The sequence below is a fragment of the Amphiprion ocellaris genome, chromosome 4 (genome assembly GCF_022539595.1).
Source record: "Amphiprion ocellaris isolate individual 3 ecotype Okinawa chromosome 4, ASM2253959v1, whole genome shotgun sequence".
In the NCBI taxonomy this organism is placed as follows: Eukaryota; Metazoa; Chordata; class Actinopteri; family Pomacentridae; genus Amphiprion; species Amphiprion ocellaris.
Genome location: NC_072769.1, coordinates 3,694,328 through 3,701,720, shown reverse-complemented (window position 1 = coordinate 3,701,720; position 7,393 = coordinate 3,694,328). Strand labels below are relative to the sequence as shown.

The following is a 7,393-nucleotide window of genomic DNA, read 5'->3' as shown; positions in this document are numbered from 1 at the left end:
TCCACAAACACGCTGAGAACCCAAACAGACCCACAATGTTCTGCATTTAATTCACTCCTGCAGCTATACGTTCTATTCATTTAATTTCTCTTCCCACTGTTTGTGTCTGTGTGTGAGTTCATCTGCACATGAGTGGGTGTATTTTAGCTTATCCTGCCTGCTCAGGTCACAGTATGAGATGATAATCTGGCCTCGTTGCAAATGTCCCATCCTGAAAACAATGACAGATGACTGCAGATTACAGCTGCAGATTATAGCAGGGGATTGACAATAGGGGACAAATATGGAAGGAGAGGGGGGAAAGGAAGAGATGAATATGGAGGAGTGACATTTACTGAAAGATGAAGACAAAATGTGAATATATAAGAAGATAGCAGTACATTTTCATATCAATAAAAGATTAGGAATTTTCAGGATACAAAAACACTATAGCTAACAGACAGAAACTAAAAATTTAACCCTCGTATCATCCTGCAGGTCAAGTTGACCCATTTTAAAGCTTGAAAATGTGGAAAAAAATATATTTTCACAGTGAAACTTCTGATGTCAACATTTTTGGGAAATTTCTTAACATTTTTTGGTGGAAAAGAAGAAATGTAAAAAAATGCTTCTTTAATAAGAGTCAGAAAAAAATCAACCAAAATCCAGCGAATTTCGGTGGATTTTGGTAGATTTTTTTCTGAATCTTATTATATAAAATATTAGAAGTTTTACTGATTTATATGCAATCACTTTAGATATTTTTAGGATTTTTTTGGAAGATTTTTACTCATTTTTTGGAAAATATTTACAAGAATTTTCTTACAACATTTGGAGGATTGTTAATTTTTTAAATAAAACTTTTAAGGAAAACCTTTAAGGAATTATTGGAATTTTCTTCCTGAAAAGTTGCACAACTGACTTCCCCTCTTGACATCCCTTTAGTTTGCCCCTAGTTATGCTGCTATAGGCCTAGGCTGCTGGGGAACCTCTCTGGATGCACTGAGCCCTTCTCTAACTACCTATGTATTTACTATATATACCATTATTGCATTACATTCACTCTGTTTCTTTCTGTGTCCTTCCTCCGAGTGTCCCTGGTCCCAGAGCTGGATGCTGGATGCTTCAGATGTGTGGTTGTTCTCCCACCTCCAGCTGCCCATTTCCACCAATCTACTCTGCATTGCCCTTACTATATTTGATTTGCTCATCTACATATTTTTGAATTTACCACCAGCTATATATGTAGTATATTTAATGCCAGAGCTGTACACCATAGCAGTAAACTATAATTAGTTTCCATGTTAGTTGTACTTTGCATGTATCATCTGTCTAATCATGCATGTATTAAACTGTGTGTTTTATGGTCCTTGTGTCCCCCCCTACCTCTCTACCTCTATCTCTCTATCTCTACCCCTCTATCTGTATCCCTCTATCTCTACCTCTACCCCTCTACCTCTACCCCTCTATCTCTACCTCTCTACTTCTTCTGTCCCTCTCAACCCGTCCAGCCAGCAGCAGATGGGTTCCCCCACATTAGAGCCGGGTTCTGCTCGAGGTTTTTTTCCCTGTTAAAAGGGTGTTTTCCTGCCACTGTCGCCTTTTGGCTTGCTCTGGAGGTTCAGGCATATGGGTTCTGTAAAGTGTCTCGAGACAATTTGACTGTAATTGGCGCTATAGAAATAAAATTGAATTGAATTGAATTGAATTGAAAAGTTAAAGCCTCTAATTCAGGGGTGTCCAACTCATTTTAGTTCAGGTTCCACATTCAGCCCAGTTTGGTCTCCAGTGGACCGGACCAGTTTTACTATATGATCAAAATGACAAAAGTCAGATAAAAAAGACAAAAAAACAACAAAAACAAGACTAAATATTATGAAAATGAGACACAAAACGTCAAAAAATTAAACAAATGACAAGAAATAAAACAAAAAAGAGACAAAAAATTAGACAAACAAGTTACAAAGCAGCAGAAAAATGGATAAACGACAAAAACGAGACAGAAAACCACAAAACTGCACGCAAAACAATGAATAAAGCAAAACACAAAATGATGAAAATAAGACAAAAACACAATCGAGACAAAAAGTAAACACAAAACGACAAAAACATGAGATGAACCACAAGTCATATAAAAACAAGAACAAGACAAAATATTACAAAAATGAGACACAAAATGACAAGAATTTGACAAATGACACAAAACAAAACAAAAAAGAGACAAAAAGTTTGACAAAAAAGTTACAAAGCAACAAAAAATGGACAAACGACAAAAACGAGACAAAAAAACTGAAAATGACAAAATTGGCACACAAAACAACGAATAAAGCAAAACACAAAATTACAAAAATAAGACAAAAACCACAAGCAAGATGGAAAGGAAACAAAAAACGACCAAAACAAGAAACAAAATGACAAAAACATGAGATGAATGTCAGACAAAAAAAGTCAAAAATCAGACAAAAAACAACAAAAATGAGAGAAAATATTACAAAAATGAGACACAAAATGACAAAAGAACAATGAACAATCTAGAATTTTACTTTCTGATCAAAACAACTTGTCATGGTCTAGAAATCATTTTAAATTTATAGTTTTACTAATTTACAATCTGCAGTTAATGTCTTCTCTGGAATTTTTACACTTTGAGGGCCGGATTGGAACCTCTGGAGGGCTGCTTTTGGCCCGTGGGCCGCATGTTGGACACCCCTGCTGTAGAGGGAAGCTCCAGCTGACGTTCTGCCTCCCAGCTACCATCCATCTGATCCTCACAGCCTCCTCATCCTCGTGGAGGCTCCACTTTCACTCCCCAACATCATGAAGGTTCTGCTGCAGTCTCACCTGTTCCTGGGTTAACCAACTCCACTTCCACTTCTGGTTGAACAAAACCTCTCCAGTACCTGAGCTGGCCAACACCTTCCTGATTCTGGTCTTTTTCCATGCCTCCTCTATGTCTGAACCTTTTTCTGAGTCTGAACTGACTTGTTCTTCTCCCATTCTGGTCCCAAGTCTGGCTTGGTAAGTTCCTCTCCTTTACCTGTATCTGCCCCCGAGTCATCCAGCACCAAGTCCATGCTCCTGCACTGGTCGACTGATGTCAAGCCAAGACCCTGCCAGTCGATCAACACCAAGACGTGTCCTAGGTCTGAGTGGCCTGGAAAAGGCCAGAAATGGGTTAACAACTTAAAGCTATTCTGCAGCAATGGAGGTTGATGAAGCCTTGAAAGTTGGAGCTACCAAATCCTTCAGGAGTCCCAACTTTTCTAGATTCCTTCCAACTTCCTCTGTCTGCATAAAGTAGTGCTGGAACCCACCGTGGAACCTTCCAGAGTATTACTAGAACCGGAAGTACTGCAGAAAGTAATGTGTTGATGTAAAAATGGAGAGGAAAAGGCAATTAGCAATAGAAGAGAGACAGACCATCAGAACACTTCAACATGAAGGTCTTTATACAGAGAGGAAGAAAGTCCAGGTGTCAGTGAGTCCAGTTTTCTTCACCATCAAAAGGCTCAAAAACTGGAGGAAACTCTGACAGGAAGAGATTTGGAAGAACCAAAGCCACAACAGAACCAGAAGACCAGGTCCTGAGAGTCACCAGCTTGGTGATAGGAGCTCACAGGACAACAGCTTCAAGCAGCTTCATAGAGGTCGTAGGAAGACGTCTCAGTTTAACTGTGGAGAAAAGACTTGGAGCTGCAGGTTTGACAGGTGGAGTTGCAGCAGAAAGCCGTTGTTCAGACGTCAGAATCAGAAAAAGAGGCTTCCTGGACCATGAAACACCACCAATGGACTACCGACGACTGGAAGAAGGTCTTATGGGCTGATGAAAGGACGGTTCCTCAGTGTGGGACGTCAACCGTCCAACATGGAGGAGGAAGCGTGATGGTCTGGGGCTGTTCAGCTGGACTCAGGGTCGATGACAGAGTGAGAAATCTTTTAGTGTCATTTTTACATCTTTTAGTTTCATTTTTACATCTTTTAGTGTCAGTTACATCTTTTAGTTTCATTTTTACATCTTTTAGTGTCAGTTACATCTTTTAGTTTCATTTTTACATCTTTTAGTGTCATTTTTACATCTTTTAGTTTCATTTTTTCATCGTTTAGTGTCATTTTGGATGTTTGGGGTCATTTTTGGAACTTTTAGTGTCATTTTTGGATTTTTTGGGGGTAAATTTTGGATTTTTTGGGGGTAAATTTTGGATTTTTGAGGTAATTTTTGGATCTTTTGGGGTATTTTTTTGCATCTTTTAGTGTCATTTTTTACATCTTTTAGTGAGATTTTTGGATTTTTTTAGGTAATTTTTTTTATTTTTAGTGCCGTTTGTGTGTCTTTCAGTGCGTGACATTGACTGTCAAACATGGAGGAGGAAGCGTGATGATCTGGGGCTGTTCTGCTGGATCCAGGGTTGGTTCTTGTACAGAGTGAGAGGAACCCTGAACCTAAATGGCTACCACAGCATTCTGCAGCACCATGCAGAACCCTCTGGTATGTTCCAAGTAGGTCAGGGGCTCCTCTTACAGCAGATAATGAGCCAGAACATCAGTCCAAGCTCTGCCAGAACCACCTTAGGAACAAAGAACCAGATGGTTGAAAACATGGAGTGGCAGCACAGTCTCCAGACTTAAACCTCATGGAGATGGTTTGGATGAACTGGACAGAAGAGCGAAAGCAAAGAACCTACAAGAACCACACATTTATGAAAACTTCTGCTACAGAGTTAGAAGAACTTTCTGAAGAATATTTGGCTTCCATTGAGGAAAGAATGCCATGAGTGTGTTCTATGCTTTCATTTCAGAGAACAATGAGACATCATTTGCAGAATTTCCAATCAAAACCTGGAAAAAATTGGGCTGGTCTAAAACTTTTGACTTTTCATGTGCTTCGATGATGTTAATGGAATCAGAAGTTATGTAATTCAAAAATGGAAAACCACTGAGTGACTGTATATGCAGTGCGGTGGAAGGAGGTGAAGGTCTGTTTAGTGAAATGCTCATATGCTGATGTTTTTCATTTTTTCTCCTCCTCTGTTAATCTCTACTCTCAGTGTCACATCCATTGTCCTCTAAGCCCCTTCTGCTGCTCTATTACTATTCTAGTACTGTCCCATGACCAGCCTCTCTTTCTCTCTCTATCCGCTGCAGAAGGATGATTAGTGGAAGATATATACACTAACGAGCCACAACAGTAAAGCCACCAGCTTAATATTATGTAGGACCCTCGTGATGCCAGAATAGCTCTGATCCATTGAGGTCTGCAGTCATCAGACCTTTAAAGGTGTGCTGGTTTATGTACCTGGCACCGAGACGTTCGTTGGAGATCATTAGATTCTCATCCAGGCCAAAGTCTGGGGAATTTGAAAGTCAACCAAAATTTTGAAATCTGTTTTTTATGTTCCTCAAACCATCCCTTAGCAATGTTTACAACATGGCAGGTCACACTGTCATTGGGGAATACTGTTTCCAGGAAGTGTGTACATGGTCAGTACTAATGTTAGGTAGGTGTATGATGGCCAGGACCCAAGGATTTCCAGCCTGGGACCAGTTTTGGTTCATACTAGCTATAAACAGCAGGAGCCCATCACAGTTTTCTTGCCGTCACAATTAGACTCCATGCTTTCCTGCTTTCACCAGCTTCAAGAACGGACTGTTCACTTGCTTTAGTTCCATCTCTTGGCAGTTGCGATTGTAATAAAGATAGTCAGTGTTTTTTGGTTTGTTTGTCATTGGTTTTAATGTTGTGGCTGATCGATCTGCACAAACTATGTCAAAATTTTGCATCTCGATGAAATTTTGTGTCCCAGAAACTGTCCTGAACGGAGAAAGATTCACTTCACAGAATTTGGTCAAGCTCATGCAACCCTAAATAAGTTTGGCAAAACAGCTGCATGGAAGATGTTTGATTCATTCATTCATTGAGACAATAGGAAAGAATTGGAAAATGGGTTGTTTAAGAAACTGCAAAGTTAGAATGGGGGACAACATTCAAGAACAAGACAAGAACATCCCCTGTACAAACCCAGCAGAGCATTTTAACAGAGCCCTGGTGAGCATGCTTCAAACACTAGAACAGGCATAAAAACCAAACTGGAAGGATTGCTTTAACATGGTAACCACCATTATACACCTAAAGTGTTCATGAATTAGCAGGATTTCCCCATTTTCTTTCTGCTCATTGGGACAGAACCCCCTTTGCCTTTTGACCTCATGTTTCCTAGAGAAAGAATAAATCCTCAGTCTCATGCAGGATGTGCTGAAAAATCTCAGTGTAGGAAGCCCATAGCATCCAAAGAAAAACATCCAAAGGGTATAGACTTCTGTAGGGGAACCTGGAGGCCACATGTGAGTCCAGAAACCCTCATCAAGAAGAGGCTCAGAAAAGGCTCATGCCTTGTGGGAAAGTCAGTTGCATGTAGTTAGAGAAGAGGAACAGTCTAGTGTGTTGTAACACCTTGTCCTTACCGTCAGGTTTCTCCTAGACACTCTTAGACTACAAGTGAGGATGAGTATGATGTGTGGATGTGTAAGCGCCATTTTGTAACGTGAAAAGATTAAATTGTTGCACTTAATTGTGATCCTGTGAGGCTTCCGTAGGCTTTGAATGCAGCCTTGAAGAAAAATAAAGCCAGAAGTGTTGTGTTCTGTCACAATAAACAAACCACATCAACCAGGATTTATCTTTACAAAGAATGACATAAAGAAATGTAGAATCACCCCAGTAGGAAGGAAGGGACTTAGAAGCAGATGTTCATAGTAATACTAAAAATTTTAATTCTAGAGTTCATATATTTTTAATATTTCTTAAGGAATACATTTGCAATAAGTCAGCAGTCACGTGACAGAAATGTATTTCTTGTACTTAATGATACAAAGAACTACACATTGCAAAATGAATAACCATAAGAGCAGATACAATGTGAAAAAGACACAAAAAATGTAATGAATAGTCTGAAAATGAACAGCATTTAAAATGCTAGTATAAATTAGGGATAGTGAAATGGTACATATGGCCAAATGTACCTTATTAATGGAGTGGGGAGGCCTGCTAGCTTATTACCCAGTGTGAGGTTGGGGGTTAAGACAGGGACTCTGCTACTTTTGAACTCTCTTGGTAACAATAATTAATGCTAGACTTCAGATCTGTGTATTTCTGTTTGGTTAGAGTAATCTAGTTAGGTTTTTTTTTTACCAACATTATCTTTGTCAGTGCAATTTAGATTAAATTTGCAAAACCTTCCAGTGGAAGTTCCTTTGGTTGTGTTTATTAATTTTTAATTAAAGCGCACCGTCTGCTTTCTGTCCCTCCTTTTGGTCTTCTGAATATTAGGTTAAATCCCTGTTTTTCTGCTTCAAACAGCGTCCAGCAGCTGTCTCATTGCTGTTCTAGCTCTTCCTAGGTTTGTGGACTTGTCTGGGG

General features: G+C 39.4%; 1 long non-coding RNA gene across 1 annotated transcript; it reads left to right on the top strand.

The window, feature by feature from the left end:
• Positions 1-1,457: 1,457 nt before the first annotated feature.
• On the top strand, positions 1,458-5,685 carry LOC129348798 (uncharacterized). Its single transcript, XR_008601489.1, has 2 exons — positions 1,458-3,903; positions 4,316-5,685. It is a non-coding gene; the product is annotated as an uncharacterized LOC129348798 (long non-coding RNA).
• Positions 5,686-7,393: the final 1,708 nt, after the last annotated feature.